The sequence below is a fragment of the Saccopteryx leptura genome, chromosome 2 (assembly GCF_036850995.1).
Source record: "Saccopteryx leptura isolate mSacLep1 chromosome 2, mSacLep1_pri_phased_curated, whole genome shotgun sequence".
NCBI classification, from domain to species: Eukaryota; Metazoa; Chordata; class Mammalia; order Chiroptera; family Emballonuridae; genus Saccopteryx; species Saccopteryx leptura.
In genome coordinates this window covers 67,662,561-67,684,112 of record NC_089504.1, presented here as the reverse complement: position 1 = coordinate 67,684,112, position 21,552 = coordinate 67,662,561, and the positions used below count along the sequence as shown (strand labels likewise).

Below are 21,552 nucleotides of genomic sequence, written 5' to 3'. Positions count from 1 at the left end.
CGAGACCCCGAGGTCGCCAGCTTGAGCGCGGGCTCATCTGGTTTGAGCAAAAAGCCCACCAGCTTGAACCCAAGGTTGCTGGCTCCAGCAAGGGGTTACTTGGTCTGCTGAAGACCCACGGTCAAGGCACGTATGAGAGAGCAATCAATGAACAACTAAGGTGTTGCAATGCGCAATGAAGGACTAATGATTGCTGCTTCTCATCTCTCTCCGTTCCTGTCTGTCTGTCCCTGTCTATCCCTCTCTCTGACTCGCTCTCTGTTTCTGTAAAAAAAGAAAAAAATGTTAATGCATGCAATTATGAATAGATAATTATTTTTTTTGACTCAGGATTAAGTCATTATTATTATACATTTTATTTTGGCTATTATCTTCTTTATTTCAAAATGTGCTCTTCAGTGTTTCTTGGTCTCAACATATCTGAGTGATAGGAGATCTTACCATTAGAAGTAGTAACTCACTGTATTGGTAATTTGGTGGGCCATGCAATGAGTGATGAGACAAATGTAATTGAGCATAGGACTATGTTTTCTCACGCAAATTAATAAGAATCTCTTCTGATAAGTAACTAGTGGTATTAATATTGTCATTATGAAGCCATCTTAAATGATAACTATTTTATCATCTTCACTTATTTCACTTCATTAATTTAAAAAATGTAAATTTTTACAATTTTTTCCAACATTTTATGAAATGATTTAGAAGAATTAAGAACTATACCAATTGATGATCAGTTTCTTAACTCATGAATATTGCACTGATTCATCTCTGCTTTTGTGAACCCACTGCCTAATTATGAAACTATATTGGGCCCTGGACAGTTAGCTCAGTTGGTTTAGAGCAGGGGTCTCAAACTCAACTCAGCATATGGGCCGCAGAGCAAGATCACAGCCGTTCCACGGGCCGCACTAGGTCTACAAAAGGCAACTGTTACGCAACACTTTTCTCACTGCAGTTGAAAACAAAAAAAAATCATTACAACAAGCACAATCATACATGCAGTTTACTCAGTGTCACAAAACGACCAGAAACTGTAGTTCGCATCACAACTGCTGTTAACTAAGCTAATATCTAGCTAGGATGCTAGAGAAATGAAAAATACAAGTAGGCCCCTAGGCTTACTTAATTTTATCCAAAATATTTTGAACTTCGTGGGTTAGTCTGCGGGCCGCACAAAATTGTTCGGCGGGCCGCATGCGGCCCGCGGGCCGCGAGTTTGAGACCCCTGGTTTAGAGCGTCACCCTGAAACAACAAGGTTGCAGGTTCGATTGCCAGTCAGCACACACACAGGAACAAGCAATAAATGTGCGACTGAGTAGAACAACAAATGAATGCTTCCCTTCTCATCTCTCCCTTCCTCTCTCTATCTCTATAAAAATCGATAAAAAAAAAAAAAAATTAAGCCCTGACCAGACAGATTTTTGGTTAGAACATGGTCTTAGAACATGAGGTTGCTGGTTCGATTTTCCATTCAGGGAAAGTACAGGCGCAGCTCTGTGTTCCTGTCTTGCTTTCCCTGCTTGTCTCTCTCTCTCAAAAAAAATAAATAAATAAAATAAAAAAATATATATATACATAAGGTCTACCGGAAAGTTCTGTTCGTTTTTGTAATAAAACAAAATACAAATTTTTCTTACTGTTAATAAACTTTATTAAATAATATAATTGCCATTATTATTAATGATTTCTTGCCAGTGTGAGGGCAATTTGTATATCCCATTTTTGAAAAATGTTTTGTCTTTTGATGCGAAAAATTGAACCAGTGCTTGTTTGATATCTTCTTCATTTTTGAATTTTTTGCCCTTCAAACAATTTTTTTTTTGCAGGTTAACCAATTTTAATGGAACCAAATGATTATACAGAAATATTTTATATACATCCATTAAAATAAAAAACTGTACAACTTTTCAAGGATTGAAGAAAGCAAGCAGTGAGGAGCATAACCTTGTAAAGACTCCTTGGAGTTGGAAATGGAGATTACTATGTTGGTCTTTTCACTTCAACCCCATTAGCTTCCATCTTCTTCCTCTTCTCAATGATTGCACTAATCTTCTTCCATTGGCGATCAAGCTCTGCCTTGTCACTGGTTTCCTTGAAGCGCCTGGTTTTCCGCCCTTCAGACATTTTGATGCCATACTGGAATGCAGCCTTGGGCAAAGCTTCCTTGTTGTTCATATACTCGCTGTATTCTTCCTGGGTATCAAAGTCCCAACGGCCTAAGGGCCCCTTCTTGTTACCCTGGTCCATTTTGCTGCAGTCAACCTCCTCGTCACTGTCGACAGCCATGTCATCCATCGTGGCTGGGTAGCACTCAGCATAACTGTTGGGCATGCCAAAGAAATCTCCCAGCTGCTTCTTATCCTCTGGCTTCTTCAACGATTCGGTGCCTTCCCAGCCAGCAGAACCAGCAAACTTTTCATTGATTGATTTGATCAACTTCTTGGCAGAGCCAGGTCCTTTGTCAACATCTATGGGCTCATCATCCACTTTTGGCTTCTCAAAGTAGCTGTGCCTCTTTCTCTTCCTCTCTCTCTCGGTCCCGCTCCCGATCTCGTTCTCGCTCCCGCTCCCTGGCACGGTCTCTCTCTCTCTCTCTCTCTCTCTCTCTCTTTCTCTCTCTCTCTCTCCCGATCACGCTCCTGTTCCCGATATCACTCCCGCTCCTTGTCCTGAGGCGTCTTGGTTGTGGAGGGCACAAAATCCCCAATGTCTTCGAATATATTCATGTCAGCCTCAGGGGGTTTCTTCTCTTCCAGCTTCCCTTTATCCTTCTTCTTGAGCTTCTTGATGCGGGTCCCCTGCCTCAGGTAGGAAAGGATCTGAGTGAGCTTGCTGATGACAACGTCATTTGTAGTCAGCGTGGTCTGGGCCCCCATGGTGGGGCAATCAGCTTTGCCGCGGATAAGAGTGGTGGGAATGTCTGTGTCAGCATACTCATCATCCAGGTCTACCCCATAGGCCATGGCAGGAACAGCTCATTCCACTCGTATGCCTTGCTTTTCAAGAGCATGCGGTAAACGTTGCGGCCCAAACGTGTCTTAAATTCAATTTTATTTTCAAGATCCTCATCTTTCTTGGTTTCCTTTTGGGGCTTTTCCATGAGTTCTTCCTCCTCCTTCTCTTTGCTGGCAATCTCAGCTCGTACCTTCTGAAACAGAGCAAAATCCAAGCCTTTCACTAAATGAGTGTGTTCCATGTCACCACCCAAGAACTTGGACTCTTGGATCAACTGTCTTCTCTTCTCTGCAGCTGATTTGTCCGCTTCAGCAGTTGGACCCACAGCCCTGTAGTTAGCTGTAGTACTCAGATCAGCTCCGTTTCCTCATAATCTTTATTCGCACCATCTCGCCGTTCCTTGGCTCAGTCCCGGTACTTCTCTGCTAGTTCTCTCTCTCTCTCAATTTCTTGTTGGCGAAGCTTGGCATAATAACTTTTCTTTTTTCTCCTTCTTGTAGCTGGGTCTTCATCCTCATTGTACTCCCTTGGCATCTCATGGTGACGTGACTTGGAGGACAGTGCAGAGGTAGGTGCAGCCCTTGGGGTCATGAGAAGCTTCCTAAAGTCTTCATTGGTGAGTTTTGATTGGTGGAAGGAGTGAGGATCATCCACATCGTGGCCATCTGGGGCCAAAGGGTTGGAGAACGGCTCGCTATCACGCTCTGGCATTTCGTCCACAGTGTTTCAATGCCAGCAAGAACTCCAAACAATTTTGTAAGGACAAAAGCAAGTGATAGTCGCAGGGTGCTAAGTCCGGGGAATATGGTGGATGCGACAGACATGCTTCTGTAGCATTTCTTCCTTGTTGAAATTCTTAAAAATTACAGTGGCATAAATGAACTTTATCAGTAGCCATAGGCACACTATGGCTTCACACATAAGACTAATGTGAATCAACTTTGTTTTAGTTAATTTGCTACATCAGTATGTGTACATTAAGTAATAAAAATAGAGAGACACACATGCGCCAAATAAATATGTGCTTACGTGTCAAAACTTGTTGTGATAGAAACGGACAGAACTTTCCGGTAGACTTTATAAATATATATATATATATGAAAAAGAAAAGAAAGAAGAAAAAAAAGTATAATAAATTTCAACAAATGTATTACCATAGATAAAAGAAAATTTTCATATACTAATCACAGTCATTTACTGACATTGTCAACTTCCAGGATTGATTAAAAAAGAAAAAGTCTAAGAAAACTAACAGGAGAAAGAATTACTTAATCCTAATAACATTTACTAAAAACTTACATCAAATCAGATAATGTTGAAACCAGAGATGCAGTCTCAACATGAGGGTATTCACTATTGATAATTTTATTCAATATTAAACAGAAGGTACTGGAAAATCTAGTAAGGCAATTTATTAAGTAAAGAAGTTGGAAGTATGAGAATTGGAGGGATGAGGCAAACACTTTTCAGATTCACATGACCTAAATTAATAGAGAAGAACAAAAATTAAAAAGCAAACAAACAAAAAGTTAAGATATTCTTGAGAAACAGCATTGGGGAGACTTTTTGTGTCTGCTATTAGGTTTATTATAAAGCTCTAGTAATGAAGACAGCAATGGTTTTGGAGCTTGAATAGACAAGGGACCAGTAGAACAGAGTTCTGACACATGTACACTTACAAGGAAAACTAAGATACGATAGAGATGGCAGCACAGAACAGGGGGTAATAGATGGTGTGCAAATGAACTATGTCCCAGAGTTGCGGTCTCTATGATCTCTTATTTAGTTAGGTAACAAATCTATAACTTCTTAATGACTTTTTTATATTAAATTCTCCATGTTTCTTTAATTTCTGTGAATTCTCCTAGCTGGGCCCTATAGATATAGACACTAGCTCTTATTGAGCACTTACTATATGCCAACTATTGTGCTGGTCCTTTACATTTCTTATCTTGGGAAAGTGAGAGATGGTATGTTATGGTAGCAGATATGGTCAGGAGCAAAAATCTAGTTTTTTCCTTGTTCTCATCCACAGAAGGCCCCGAACAGTAGGATAGTTGTCACCCTGATCTACCCATTTCCAAGAAGAATAGTGTGTGCTGAGAACTCGTACTCAGTCACGTGGAAAATAATGTCACCAACTACTGCATTTAGGTCTGTGCTGTTTAGTAGAATTTTTTGCAGTGATGGAATGTTCTCTATCTGTGCTGTACAATACAGTAGCCACTTCTCACATATGGCTACTGAGCATTTAAAATGTAACTAGTGTGACTGAGGAACCAGAGTTCTAAATGCCCATATGTGGGTGGTGATACTATATTGTACAGCAGTTAGACATTTCAGGGCAGTAACAAACTTAGGTGTCATGGAAGAAGTATCTCTAGGTCTTCTGGGTGTACAATTTCACAGCCAACATAAATGCCAATTGAGATTGTTAAAATTGGGTACCTAGGGGACTTATCAATGAGCTTTCATGTATGAAAAGACTGTCAAAAACAGACTGTCAAAAACAGATCACTCATGCTGGGGCTCACCTCCACAGGTGCCAGGAGCATCTTGTTTTGGGGAAGAAAGCAAACCTATACTCCATGATTAGTCTGTGAGTATATTTTAAAGACAGGCATCAATGCCTGGTGATTTTGATGCACTTAGCTTTTTTCTAGGGAGGTTCATTTAAAGATGCATACACATCGCTTAGAGCCTTAGCAAATGGATGACATATAAAAATAGGAAAGCATAAAAGGAAGCAGAAGGAAACCTGCTTCATTTGTAAAATGCTTGCTCTCTTTTCAGTACCTCCAAATTCTACACCTGAACCTCGTTTTTTAACAAAACTCTTCTTTGATTGAACTCTTATAGAACGTGTTTCATCATTCACCAGCCAGAAAAAGCCCTTGCTCATAGTCTATTCCCCAAGTCCTAACTTTTAGTAGAAGTCAAAAAAGAAAGACAAGAAAAAAGCAGTGCTGATTGGGTGGTTGCATACTGAGAAGAGGAATTGAGAATGGGTTTTTATTATATTTCTTTTTTATTTGGATCTATTTGAGTAACATTGATTAATAATATCATAAAGGTTTCAGATATTATTTTTGAAAAAACAAAAACAAAAAAATGGAAGTAAAAGTAAATACAATTTTAACATTTCTAGATGATGGACAATGTTATTTTTATTCTTATTTTGCATGGTCCAATGTTTTTCTATATCTTTATTTATTATTGAATTTATTGGGTGACATTAATAAAAATTTTACAAGTTTCAGGTGTTCAGTTCTGTACTATTTCACTTTTATTGCATTGTGTGTTCACCACACCAAGTCAAGTTTCCTTTCATTACCATTTATTCTCCCTTTTATAGCTTCTACCTCTGCCCACCTGTTTCCCTCTGGTAATCACCATATTGTTGTCTATGTCCATAAGGTTATTACTTTGCTTAATCCCTTCATTTTTCAGCCAGCTCCCAACCCCTTCATATCTGACAGCTATCAGTCTGTTCTCTCTTTCTATGAAGAGAGTTTGTGTTTTGATTGTTAGTTATTTTGTTCATTAGATTGCACATATAAGTGAAATCAAATGGAACTTATTTTTATCCTACTGGCTTATTTCACTTAGCATAATGCTCTGCTCTTCCATCCATGCTGTCACAAGGGGTAAAATTTCCTTCTTTTATTACTGCTGAGTAGTATTCCATTCTGTAAATATACTACGGCTTTATTTTAATCCACTCATCCACTAATGGACATAGGGCTGCTTACAAATCTTGGCTATTATAAATAATACTTCAATGAACATAAGGGTGCATATATTCTTTTGAATTAATGTGTCAAGTTTCTTGGATATATTCCCAGAAGTGGGATCACTAGGTCATAAGGCATTTCCATTTTTAATTTTTTGAGGTAACTCTATACCACTTTCCACAGTGGCTACATAAGCCTGCATTCCCACCAACAGTACACCTAGAGTACCCTTTTCTCCACATCGTCACCAATACTTCTTTGTTGACTTATTGAGGATAGCGATTCTTAAGGGCATTAGAGTAAGAAATTGTACGGTCTTCATGCACTGTGACGGATCAGAGGTGGAGTCTTGTTAGATCCCGTACTTGAAGCATCTCCTTAGACAAGAGCAGTGACCGCATTCCTGACATGATTAGTGACCTCTTTTCCTGACTATGGAGTCCAACTGAACTTGGAACCTGGTAACCAGGCAGCCACATTCTAAACAGATCCCACACAACTCATTTGGCTAGAGACACTTAGAGAGATAGGATGTTCTCTTGTTGTCTTCCCCTCTCGCCAGGCCATCGTCTCCAAAAAGGCCATGGTGACAGCACATTCTGCCGCTGCTGTCTCTGGATCCTCACTCAGCCCAGATGCCTGTGGCCCTCTTCACGGTGGAACCCAGAGCTAACACAGGGAGGTCAAAGGAGGTTTGTTTGGGTGAGGCCACCACTCTGATCCTACCTGAGAAGCATTATATCCCGTGTGTGTGTGTGTGTGTGTGTGTGTGTGTGTGTGTGTGTGTGTGTGTAGCAGAGGGGTTCACATAGGGAGGTCATCCCTTGAGCAAGAACAGGCTGAGGGGAGGCAGAGGCCTGGAGGACCTTTCATGGTTTCACCTAGGTCAAGGCTGGCTGTGTAGACATGGAGTGTGGGCAGTACCCTCTGCCCAAAGTATGTCCTCAGCCCTAGAGATGAATATCCTTCCTTTGGGTGAGGATTGTGCAGACTCAGGGCTGGGCCTGATGGGTATGGGGAGGGATGATGTCCAGTGGGCAGAAGTAGCAGGGATGAGGTCAGGCAGGGCTTGAGGCCTCTAAACCAGCTGCTGGTCATGGTCACTACAGATCTCAACCCAAGACATCAGTGAGCAGAGGTTGATGAAGACTCCCGCACCATCTCCACCATTGCGGGGCAGGTGGATCACACCACTGAGGTCCAGAGCAGGCCCAAAGTGAGTGTGGCCACCTGGGGGTCAGGGGAACCAGGGCCCACAGAGACCAGAGAAAGACTCTTCACCTGAAGTCACTCAAACTCCATGAGCAGTTAACAACTTCTAGCTTCAACCTGCAGCAACATGCCCACAGTAAGAGAACTGGGCATGAGGACCGGGAGCCCAAGGAGGCAGAGGGCAAGGGCAAGGGTGAGAAAGTGCGGGATGTGGTGCAGGCACGGGAGGTGGAGGTGCCTGCAAGCTTATGGGAGGGGTGAGTGCCAAACACACAGCGAGCACCCCCAGGGGCTGGCCAGGAGCAACGACTGACCTCAGACCACTCATCTGTTGGACTGCCGGCTGGGAGGACGTCCTGTGGTGGGTCCTGGGCCCTGCTGTTCTAGAAGGCTCCAGCTGTGTTTTTCTGGGAGTAGGGGGGTCAAACTGGAAAGGACACTAATAGGTGATCCTTTCTCCTCTTCTACCTCTAAGACCAGCCCAGGACACAGAACCAGATACAGGTTCAACTTCTGCTCTAGGTGAGGATGCAGACGCCGCGGAGGACCTGGAGGTCGCTCCAGAGCAGGATGGCTGTCCTCCGCCAGCAGCCGGGCCTTCTCCAGTGGCCACTCATGTGGCAGTTCTTGCAGCAGCTTCGGGGCTGGGGCTGGGGCTGGCCTGTGCGGCGTAACTTCTGCTCCCTGAAAAGGTCCAGCAATAGAGCCTGTAGAACCCTCCCCAGAAAATGCCCTGGCTCCAGCCAGAAGGGAAGAGCTTCCTAGAAAGCACATCAGGGCCAGCTCTGGATCAGCTTGTTGAACCTGCTTTCCTCCTCCCATTAGAATTTAACTTACCCCCACTGTTTGACCTTTTCCTTTTAATTAATTTAATTGCTATTTTTTTCCTTTTCTCATAGATATGATTAATTTTAACTAGTAAATAAAAATTACTATTTGTATTTTAAATTGTGTGATTCTTGAGCATGAAGTACATTCACGATGCCCCGCATCACCACCACTACCTAATCACAGAATGTTTCCTCACCCTATAATGAAACCCTGCACCAAAAGCCCTTGCTCCCCACTCCTCCTGGCCACCCGTGATCTGCTTTCTGTCTCTACTTTTTTTTACCAATCTATACATTTCTATAAATGAAATCTTAAAATATGTGTCTTTTTGTGTCTGCTCACATACTTTTCTTTTCTCTTTTTTCATCTGAAATATCACTTTTATTATTTGAAAGGGAAATCCCAGAGGGATTGGCAGCCCAATGAAGCCCTTCAAGTAAGTGTGTCCATAATCTCAGAGTAAGTGCGACCCCAGGGCCAGAAGTCAGTCAGTCAATGGTGTCTGTTCCTGTACCCAAAATAAAAACAAGAAAGATGTGAAAATCTGGGAAGACACACCAGAATCTGAAAAGCATTTCTCATAATGGGAGGGCAGAGTTTTAACATCTTCATGATGCAGAATACTCTCAAATGTTGGTGTTTTCTAAAGGGACAGAGGACAAACACATGTACTTTCAATGACGGGCAGTGCACATACCAGTGCAAGTCAGAAATGCTTGAACTCTGCTATGGGGATGCAAAAAATGTAAAGACAGGGAGAGAGCACTGTCAATATCAGACTGGCAGGCTTCTGGACTGATGGCAACCAGCCATGGGGACAAAGTGAGGAAGCAGAGGCCCAGCAGATCCCCTGAGGAGAAGGAGGCAAGGCCCCTCCTCTGGGATGACAGTGTGGAGGACTCGTCAATGTCCCACTGGTTCTCACCTTCCCCTGGCAGTACCCATCCTAAGGAGTGACACCAAAAAGTTCTTGCACAATTGTTCAAAGTTGTATTCTCAAGACTTCCCATCAGAGCATTGATAAAATAGCCGGGAATTTGAAAAAACATTAATGTCCATGGAGAGGCCTGGGATCCACCAATCCTGGTCCACATGGATGAGGGAGGCTGAGCAGCTGCTAAAGTGCGTGTGGGAGTCTCTATGCACCAACAGATAAAGACCTTGGGATCCTCTCACATGAAACATGTGGGCCAACCATCTGCATCCAGGGTGCCCATCCCTTAGACCACATACCTGTGATTTTAACAGGCAGAGAACCATATGTGAACATGACATGATACTATATATAGACAACCCTAAATATTTCACAAAAAATCTACTAGAACTGATAACTGAATTCAGTAAAGTAACAGTATACAAAATAAATATCTATTCAATAGATATCAGTTGCATTTATATACACCAAAAATGAACTAACAGATAGGAAAATTTAGAAAACAATACCTTTGACAAGTTATAGAAATAATTAAAATATCTAGAAATAAATTTAACCAAGGATATGAAAGACCTATACTTATAAAATTGTTTAGACACTAAAGTAAGAAATTGAAGAAGATATAAATAACTGGATGCTTATATCATGTTCAAGAATAGGAAGAATTAACATCATTAAAATATTCATACTATTCAAAGCCCCTAGTTTGCTGCATCTGAGGGCAGGTTCATCAGCATGGGGTCACTGGCTTAAGTGTGGGATCATCCACACAATCCCAAAGCTTGCCATCTTGAGCCCAAAGGTCACTGGCATAAAAAGCCCAAGGTCACTGATTTAAGCAAGGAAACCCAGTCTCACCCCCATTATGGACCATTCGAGGAGCAATCAATAAACAACTAAAATGAAAGCAACTAAGAGTTGATGTCTCTCACCCTCTCTCTCTATCCCTTCCTGTCTCTCTCTCAAAAATAAAATAAAATAAAATAAAAATACCAATGGTGTATTTTACAGAGCTAGAATAATCCAAAATTTTTTATGAAATCACAAAAGACCCTGAACAGCCACAGCAATTTTAAAAACAAAGAATCAAGTCAGAGGAATTACACTACTGGGTAACAAACTACACTACAAAGCCATAGTAATCAAAACACTATGGTACTGGCAGAAAAACCGAAAAACTGATCAATGGAGCAGAATAGAGAGCCTAGAAATATACTCATGCTTTTATAATCAATTGATATTTGATAAAGGAAGCATAATTCAATTAAAAACTTTTTTAATAAAAAAAAAGCAATGGGAAAAAAACCTAATAACTCCAGATAGTTTTCTGCTCTACAATTTACATGTTGGTGTTTTGAACAACTATCATTCTGGAACATATGAATTTTCAGAGTGCCTATTTTGTTCTGTTAATATTTTCTAGTACCTATTTGTAGCTTTTTTTCAAGTTCATTTGTTATTTGTTTGGAAATGTCTCCATATAATACCATTTCCATAGAAGAGTAATGGGATGGGAAGGGATACTTAGACCATATTGTAGAATTGCCCTTACTCTAACCCTCAGAATTAGATGTCTACATCTGCTTAAATAAGTTTGCATAGGAATTATAGGCTGTTAAAAAAAAAGACACTGCACTAAAATGCTTACTATTTAAATCAAAGATAGTGGATAGGTTAAAAGTTCAGAAACAAAAAAACCAAAAGAATAAAACTCCATACAAATCTGTACTCTAACCAGGCTATTTAAACTTACTTGTTTTTTCAGGTTGATACGGCTCCAAATATACTGCTCACAAAACTTTGGGGATATTTTATTGCTTCATATTTATTTTCAAATATCCCCTAATTTATGTGAGCAGTAAATTTTCCTTATGGGCCTCTGAGTTTGTTTGTATTTATCAGGTTACATACGACAATTTTTGTTTCCAAACTATAGTGTTTAATATCTATATATCAGATAGAGCATGTCAACTCTCTTCTGAGAAGTTTTGTTTCTCTGACTGCATGCAGCCTTTTGGATGTTGACTAGTTCCAAAGGTGAGGAGAGCAAAGGCTCTATTCCAAAACCATCTCAAAGCCTTAGCTGAAACACGATACTTGTGGTAATCACTTTCTCTGCCTGTCTCCAGTTTTGCTGGCATTTGCTATGTCACCTATTCAGTGAAGGCCACAACGAAAGTGCTAGAGTTGTGTTTCAAATAGAAGAATAATTTTAATCTTTCAAAGTTCTCACACAGAAACATACCAAGGCTCTGCTCGATGTTGGTGGGCAATGATACTCTTGTTGATATAAAAATCTTGAAAGTAAATAGTAAACTTTGTAGAACTTTAAGCAGGCTCAAAGGAGTTATAAGACCAGACATCATTTCTACATAGATTCTCTACAGACACAGCAGGTGATATCACATATTATATAAAATACTCCCATGTTCGTGCTCATCATAATAGACTATTTTTCACTGGACAGTTTTCTATAGTATGGCTCTAAGTAGATGATATGCAAGTCTTTTAGCAAATCATTTATTTTTGTGATCCTTATATAGATTTTATTAGCAACATGCAGATTTTGAGTTATTTAAATGTTAATGCATGCAATGATGTATAGATAATTGGGTTTTTTGACTCAGGATTAAGAGTCTTTATTATTATTATTATACATTTTATTTTGGCTATTATCTCTGCTTTATTTCAAAATGTGGTCTTCAATATTTCCTGATCTCAACATATCTGAGTGATAGGAGATCGTAGTATTAGAAGTAGTAACTCTCTGTAGTGATAATTTTGTGGCCATGTGATGAATGATAAGACAAATACAGTGGTACCTTGAGATACGAATTTCATTCATTCTGTAACTAAGCTCGTAAGTCAGTCAACTCATATATCAAACTGCTGATACTGGTCCCGTGCGCCAACGCACCAACTAGTGGCAGCTTCTGGAATCACGATTCGTATCTCAGAATTTTGCTCAGATCTCGAACAAAAATACTGACTGAGTCACAGCTCATATCTTAAAAAATTCGTATGTTGGTCTGTTCGTATCTCAAGGTACCACTGTATAATTGAGCGTGGGTCTGCCTTTTTCCACTCCAAGTACTAACAATCTCTTCTTATAAGTATCTAGGGGTATTAATATTGTCATTATGAAGCCATCTTAAGTGATCATTTTTTCTCATCTTAACTTATTTGAATTTAATAATTTGAAAAATGTAAGTTTTAACAATTTTTCCCAACATTTTATGAAATGATTTAGAAGTGTTAAGAACTATACCAGTTGATAATCAATTTCTTAATTTGTGAATATTGCACTGATTCACCTCTGCTTTTGTGAGCCCACTGCCTAATTATGAAACAGTATTGGGCCCTGGCCAGTTAGCTCAGTTGGTTTAGAGCATCACCCTGAAACAACAAGGTTGCAGGTTCGATCCCCAGTCAGCACGCACACAAGAACAAGCAACAAATGTACGACTGAGTAGAACAACAAATGAATGCTTCCTTTCCCTTCTTTCCCTTCCTTTCTCTATGTTTATAAAAATCAATTAAAAAAATAATTAAGCCCTGGCCAGATAGATCGGTTGTTTGGAACATGATCCTGGAGCAAAAGGCTGCTGGTTCAATTTCCCAGTCAGGGTACATATAAGAGCAGCTCCATGTTCCTGTCTCTCTCTCCCTGCCTGTCTCTCAAAAATATATAAATAAGAAAGAAAGAATAAAAAAGAAAGAAAAAAAAAGAAAGAGAAAATAAACTATAATAAATTTCACCAAATGTATTAGTGGTAATAGAGATAAAAGAAAGTTTTCATATACTAATAACAATAAATAAATGACAGTGTCAACTTTCATGCTTGATCAAAGAAAAAAACTCTTAAGAATAATAACAATAGAAAGAATTACTTAATATGATATTAATAATGTTTACTAAAACTTACATCAAATAAGATACTTTATGTTGAAACCATAGATGCAGTTTCAACATGAGGGTATTCGCTATTGATAATTTTATTCAATATCAAACAGAAGGTCCTGGGAAATCTAGTAAGACAATTTATTAAGTAATGAAGTAGGAGGTATGAGAATTAGAAGAAAGGGACAAGCAGTTTTCACATTCACATGACCCTAAACTAATAGAAATGAACAAAGGATCAAAAGCAAACAAATAAGAGATTCTAAGATGGTGACGGAATAGGCGGATGTCCAACTGACATCTTCCACGACCAAACTGGATTATAAATTAATTTAAGAACAATCATCTTGAAAACTCAACTTTGGACTAAATGTAGAAGACTCTATAAATAAGGGTCACAGGAAAAGCTACACCAAGACTGGTAGGAAGGACAGAGACACAGAGGGGATTGCCCCGCTCCCATGAGCGAGTGGCGGCTGATGGTCCAGAGGGACTCTCACTGTGAGGAGTGTCACCCTGAGAGGTGTGAGTCCTCAGTCCCAGGCCTGAAGCCCCAGCCTAGAGCTCCAGAGCCTAGAACAGTTGCCCACATAGCAATTGGCACTGTAAAGAGCCAGGTTTCTCTCTGTGAGAAAGAGATAGAACTCTCAGAGATGTAGGCTCTGTCTTAAAGAACTCGCACAGAAAATTTTATTCATAGTCACTTACCTGGGGCTCCAATAAAGGGTGAGCTGAGAGGACTCAAGTTGCACAAGGACACTCTAAAGTTGGAGGTCCAGGTAGAAACAGTGTGGGGGATGGCTACCAGAACCCCTGTGCTGAGTCATTCTCTAGTTACTGCAGTTGCCATCTTTCTTGGGTGGAGCAGTCCCCTCTGAGTGGCATCAGCCTGCTCCAGTCATGGTGACTGGGTTGCTCAGAGAAATCAGGAAGCAGGAAGAGCACCAGTGACTCAGTTTTCTGGTGTTGAGGCTGGAGTTTTCCCCCACAAGTTTCTGAGTCTAAGACTGACGATTCCACCTCCCAGAGAACTCAGTACAAACTATCTGGGGAGCCAGCAGACCAACCTTTGGGTATTAGAGGCCATACCCACCAGACTCCAGGGGCCACAGCCTACTGAGGTCTGTGAAAAAGTCTGGATAGACTGACACCTGAGGCCAAGAGGCAGAGCCACACCCACCACCATTTTTAATACCTAAATTGCCACAGGCTCTGGACTCTAACAGAGGATTTTTCAGTGGCTGAGACCAACAAGCAGCTAGCAGACAGAGGCTGCAGAAAGCAAAACTCAAGGAACCTTGGCCTTTTAAGCAGACCTTCCCCAGGCCTTGAATGGATAAAAGCCAGGCTAGGTGTGTAGCTGGTATTTCCATGTATACCTGGGCCTAGCAGAGGCAGCCACAAACTCTGGATTGCTCAGCTCCAAGAAGGTTGCTGAGGGCTAGTCACGGGCAATGTCTCCCACTGGTATGTACCAGGTTCCTGCCAGGGAGGCCCAGATCAGGCACATCCAGAGGACAGCTGTGGAAAGCATCAGTTCAGGACCTAACAACCCTTACTAGAGTGGTATCCTAAAGAAGGGCTCCTCACACCTGCCCCAGTTGAGGAGAGTTCTGCTCTCTGTGGTCAGCACAGGCACAGTGGCTCATGTGCATTGGATAGAGTGGAGCTTCATAGTCAGCCAGCCTGGGTGCTGGATCCTGTCCTGCTGGACTAGATTCCACAGGGGGAAGGGAGAGAGGCTTAGAGCATGGGTATTTAAAGTGTGGCTCCCTGTGAGCCAATTGTTGAATCTGATCGAGGGGCTTAGCCACTCTCTGGGGGTCACAGTCAGCCCCAGGAGAGGACTCTCTTAGTCTTCTTCCCTGAGACCAGGGTCTCCCCAGTGGTAAGAATTTCTGCAGAGTGGACTGTTGGCCCCACTTGATCTGAATCTGCTGCTCACCTTATTGGGGATAAATAAAATTTGAGTATATAGAAGTGGCTGAGGGATTAAGCTCTGGAGTAGGGGCCACATTCCCATACTGAGCTACTGACCAAGAGACCCCTAGAGTAGGAGGTCCCACTAATGTTGTATTCCCAACCACAGCTGCCCTAACCCAACAAGCTTGCAACCTGTAGAGGGGTTAGTTGGGTGAAGTCAGTCTGGGCCCACACTATAGTCTTTCTATAGAAGATTCGGTGGGAAATCCAGGCAACTACAAGAGGAGGAGAAGCAGCTGAAAAGTGGAGGCAAATCTTATGAAGCGTGGAGCTTTTACAGAGCTGCTGTCATTACTAAGGAAGAAGCTGATCCTTATACACAGGTTGGCCCTTCCCACACTACTAGGCACAGAAAATGCAGACACAAAGAGCAAAAACAGCAGCAGCTACAAACAGGTAGCCCACAGCAAGTTAAAACAACAGCTGAAACCAACCCAAGAAGACCTAGAACCAACACAACTGGTAGTGTGTGGCAGACAGCACCAACCCTAGACTCAGCTATCTACATAAACAGCATGTCCAAAGGAGGTGTCTAACATGCACCACACACTATGGAGAATAAAAACGCCCAACAGGACAAATATTACACAATGTGTAATACATATGATCAAGGTTGACCTTTAGAACCAGCCAGGCTGAAGGAATAATCATACCCACAAAAAGACAAACTGCATTCAATACTCACATACAACAGGAGGGAAAATAGTACCCTCAAGAAGTATTCCTAGAACAAGAAAAACAGGAGCCCGGAGGTCAGTATCACTGAGGCCATCTTCCTTATAAAGACACCACAAAAATTTCAAAGTCAGACAGCGCTACCTAATACACAGACAAAATGGGAGATAGAGAAATGTGACCCAAATGAATCAACAATAGAAATCCCCAGAAAATGAACTAAATGAAATGGAAGTAACCAAACAACCAGATGCAGTTTAAATAATAATTTTTAGGATGCTTAAGGATCTTGGAGCAACAATAGATAGACATAATGAGCACTTGAATAAAGAGATAGCAAGCATCAAAAAGGACATTGAAATAATAAAAGAGAATCAGTCAGAAATGACAGATACAATATCAGAAATGATAACTGTGGAGTTCCAAGATGGCCACAGAGTAGGTAGATGCTCCAATTCCCACTTCCCAGAACCAAGGTGGATTACAACTTAAATCTGAAAACATTCATCATGAAAGACAAACTTTGGACTAAACTAAGAGGATTCTACAGCCAAGAACCACCAATGAACCCACTCTGAGACTGGTAAAAAAGGCGGAGACACAGAAATGGCTGCCCCACTCCAGGGAGTGAACGGCAGCTAGGAGAAACTTTTGTAATAGGGAGGGCTCTCCAGTAAGGTGCAGGTTATTACCCCAAAACCAGAATCCCGCCCTAGAGCCCTGGAGCCTGGAAGGGGCTTATGGACTATATTTGGCTGAGAGAAAAACCTAGACAAGGTTTGAGAGAAGGAGGCAGGACTCTCAGACCCAGGCTCCGTATTAAAGGAACTGCACAAAGAGCCTCACTCATAGCCATTTTCCTGGAGCTCCAGGAGGACACCCTAACCCCTGGACTGAGTTAATGCCCAAATTTAAAGTGAATTCCTGGGAACAGCATCACCAGCAAAGGAAAGAAAGTGCCCTGTCCACCAGAGGCTCCCCTACCCTAGCTAGAACAAAGGTGCTTAGAGCCAGGCGCCATGATATGGACACAAACAGGGAGTGTGGAGGTCTAAGCTACCCCCCGCCCCCACTGCTGAGTGCTTGGCCAGAGCAGGCAGGCTGAAGGAAGTAGGGCGCAGCTGCAGAAGTTCAAGTGAGCATGTGCAACCCGGCTAGTGGAGCTAGGAACCGCCTCTACCGCTGCGGAGGTTTGGGCTTACACACAGTGGTGCTCCCTGAGTGGACCCACTCTTGGTGGGGGTGGATGCTCGAGCATCAGCAGAAGGGGTATGGAAGAGTGCACACGAGCCCGCCAGCAAGGGTGGAAGTCACGCCGGATGCTGTGGGGATCCGGGCCCACGTGCAAACCTGCTCAGGGTGCTGGTGCACCCTCAGCAGCAGCAAAAGCAAGGGCGACCTCAGCAGTAATCCGAGCAGGTGCACACAGCCCCCCAAGGCGGCTGCTGAGGTCTGAGATGACCGAGGCAGCCCTGGAAGTGGACCAAGCGGGTGTGTGCAGCCCCAACCGCAGGGGATGAAAGCTGGGGCAGATGCCCAAGCCCATGAGCAATAGTGCCCATGGTGCAGACCAGCTCTCAGAGGCAGCAGAGGCTGGGGCAGCCATGGAAGCATTCCAAACGAGCACGCGGGCTCCTGTGAGCCTGACCAGAGCAGCTGTGGCCATGGAGGTGGGCTGGCGCCAGCAGCACCTGAGTCAAAAAGCCCCAGGCAGCAACAGTGGTGGTAGCCTGGTAGACAGACCACACAATGGGAGTGCAGGGCCATGCCCACTGGACCCCTGTGACTACACCCTACTGAGTGCTGAGAAAGAACAAAAAAAGAAAAGAAACAAAGTAAATAAAATGTCTGGATAGAATGACACCTGAGGCTAAAGAGTAGGCCACATATAATACCGTACCTAATCACTGAGTTACACTTCTGAGCCAACAAGTAGCCAGCAATAATAGCAACAGAGAGCAGATTTAAGGGAAACTTGAAATTTTTAAAGGAATTCCTGCCAGGCAAAGAGTAGATAAAAGCAAGCTTACAAGTGCACCTGATATTTATAATGGCACCTGGACCCATCAGAGGCAACCACAAGATGCAGATAACTGGTAGCTCTCAAAAGGTGGATAAGAACCAGTCATTGGCAGTGATGTCCACTGATCTGCACCAGATCCTGGCCAGGGAGGTCCAGGGCAACACAGACAAAATGGGAAGACAGAGAAGTACAATCCAAATAAATCAGCAAGAGAAACACCCAGAAAATGAACTGAGTGAGATGGAAATAATCAAACTACTGGATGCAGAGTTTAAAATAATGATTATTAGAATGCTGAAAGATCTTAGAACAACAATGATGGACACAATGAGCACATAAATAAAGAAATAAAAAGCATCAAAAAGGACATTGAAATAATGAAGAAGAAAAACCATTCAGAAATGGCAAATACAATATCAGAAATGAAGACTACACTAGAAGCAATTAAAAGCTGGCTGAATGAAGCAGAGAATCAAATTAGCAAGTTAGAAGACAAGATAAATGAAAAAGAAGTGGAGCAGCAAAAAGAAAAGAAGCTGAAAAAAATCTGAGAAATTCTAAGAGAGTTCTGTGACAACATGAAGTGAAATAACATCCGCATCATAGGGGGTCCTGAAGAAGAAAAGAAAAAACAAGGGATAGAGACCTTGTTCAATCAAATTATGGCTGAAAACTTCCCTAAACTGATCCAGGAAAAAAATCACACAAGTTCAAGAAGCACAGAGAATTCCATTAAAGAGAAACCCAAAGAAATCCACACCAAGACACATCATAATTAAAATACCAAAGCTAAGAGATAGAGAAAATATTAAAAGCTGCTAGAGATAAAAAGGCTATCACCTACAATGGAACCCCCATAAGGATGACATCCAACTTCTCAACAGAAACACTTGAGGCCAGAAGGGAATGGCAAGAAATATTCAAAGTAATGCAGAAGAAGAACCTACAACCAAGACTACTTTATCCAGTTTGGCTATTGTTTAAAATAGAAGGAAAAATAAAAAGCTTCCGAGACAAAAATAAATAAATAAATAAATAAAAAACTCAAGGAATTCATTATAACCAAACCAATGCTGCAAGAATTATTAAAGGGCCTGTTTTAAACAGAACAGAGGGGAAAAAGAATATAGTAAAAGAGGACTATAGCTTCAAAGAATAAAATGGCAATTTAAATTACATTTCAATAATAACCTTAAATGTAAATGGATTAAATGATCCAATCAAAAGACATAGGGTAGCTGCATGTATAATAAAATAGAACCCATACATATGTTGTCTACAAGAGACACACCTCAAAACAAAAGATACACATAGACTGAAGGTAAAATGATGGGAAAAAACTATTTCATGAAATGGAAATGAAAATAAAGCTGGGGTAGCAATATTTATATCAGACAAAATGAACTTTAAAATAAAGGTTATAGTAAGAGATAAAAAAGGTCTTTACATAATGATAAAGGGAACAATCCAACAGGAAATTATAACCATTATAAATATGTACACACCTAGTATAGGAGCACCTAAATATATAAAGCAGACTTTGATGGATATAAAGGGTGAGATCAACAGCAATACTATCATAGTAGGGAAATTCAGTACCCCACTAACATCACTAGATAGATCCTTAAGAAAGAAAATTAACAAAGAAACAGCAGACTTAAGGAACACACTAATCAACAGGATTTAACAAATATCTTCAGAACCTTCACCCTAAAGCAGCAGAATATACATTCTTTTCAAGTGCTCATAGTACATTAGCTAGGATAGACTACATGTTAGGGCACAAAAGAGGTCTCAACAAATTTAAGAATATTGAAATTATATCAAGCATCTTCTCGGATCACAATGGCATGAAACTAGAAATAAACCACAACAGAAAAACTGAAAAATACTCAAACACATGGAAACTAAATAGCACGTTATTAAATAATGAATGGATTAACAATGAGATCAAAGAAGAAATAAAATATTTTCTAGAAACGAATGATAATGAGCATACAACAACTCAAAACTTATGGGACACAGCAAAAGCAGTACTGAGAGGGAAGTTCATAGGACGACAGGTATACCTTAAGAAGCTAGAAAAAGCTCAAATAACAACCTAACCCTGCATCTAAAAGGACTAGAAAAAGAACAGAAAGTAAAGCCCAGAGGTAGTAGGAGGAAGGAAATAATAAAGATCCAAGTGGAAATAAATGACATAGAGGCTAAAGAAACAATACAGAGGATCAATGAAACCAAGAGCTGGTTCTTTGAAAGGGTAAACAAGATCGATAAACCTTTAACCAAATTCCACAAGAAAAAAAGAGGACTCATAAATAAAATTAGAAATGAGAGTGGAGAAATAACAACTGACACAACAGAAATACAAAAAAATGTGAGAAAATACTGTGAAGAATTGTATGCCAAAAAATTAAACAACCTAGGTGAAATGTACAAATACTTGAAACTTATAATAGTTCAAAAGTCAATTTGGAAGAATCAGAAAACCTAAACAGACTGATTACAACAAATGAGATCAAGAGTCATCAAAAAACTCCCAACAAACAAAAGCCCTGGACAACATGGCTTCACTGGTGAAATCTACCAAATATTCAAAGAAGAAGTAACTTCTATCCTTCTCAAGCAATTTCAAAAAATTCAAGAGGAAGGAAAACTTCCAAGCTCCTTTTATGAGGCGAGAATAATTCTGATTCCAAAACCAGGCAAAGACAACACAAAGAAAGAATATTATAGGCCACTATCCCTGATGAATTCAGATGTTAAAATCCTCAACAAAATATTAGCAAAATGGATCCAGTAATACAAAAAAAAAAATCATATATCATGATCAAGTGGGATTTATTCTGGGAGGCAAGGATGGTACAATGTTCGTAAATCAATCAATTTGATTCATCACATAAACAAAAGGAAAGAGAAAAAACACATGATAATTTCAATAGATTCAGAAAAAACATTTGATAAAATCCAGCACCCATTTATGATCAAAACTCTCAGCAAAGTGGGAATACAGGGAACATACCTCAATATGATAAACGCCATCTATGACAAACCTATACCCAACATCATACTCAATGGGAAAAAATTAAAAGTAATCCCCTTAAGTTCAGGAACAAGGCAGGGGTGCCCCTTTTCACCATTCTTATTCAACTTAATACTGGAAGTCCTAGCTACAGGAATCAGACAAAAAGAAGAAATAAAAGGCATACAAATTGAAAAAGAAGTAAAAATATCATTATTTGCAGATGATATGATATTGTATATAGAAAACTCTAAAGTCTTAGTCAAAAAACTACTGGATCT

General features: G+C 40.8%; 1 pseudogene; it reads right to left on the bottom strand.

Moving 5' to 3' along the window:
- Window positions 1–1,827: 1,827 nt before the first annotated feature.
- On the bottom strand, window positions 1,828–3,694 carry LOC136394669 (protein Red pseudogene; annotated as a pseudogene).
- Window positions 3,695–21,552: the final 17,858 nt, after the last annotated feature.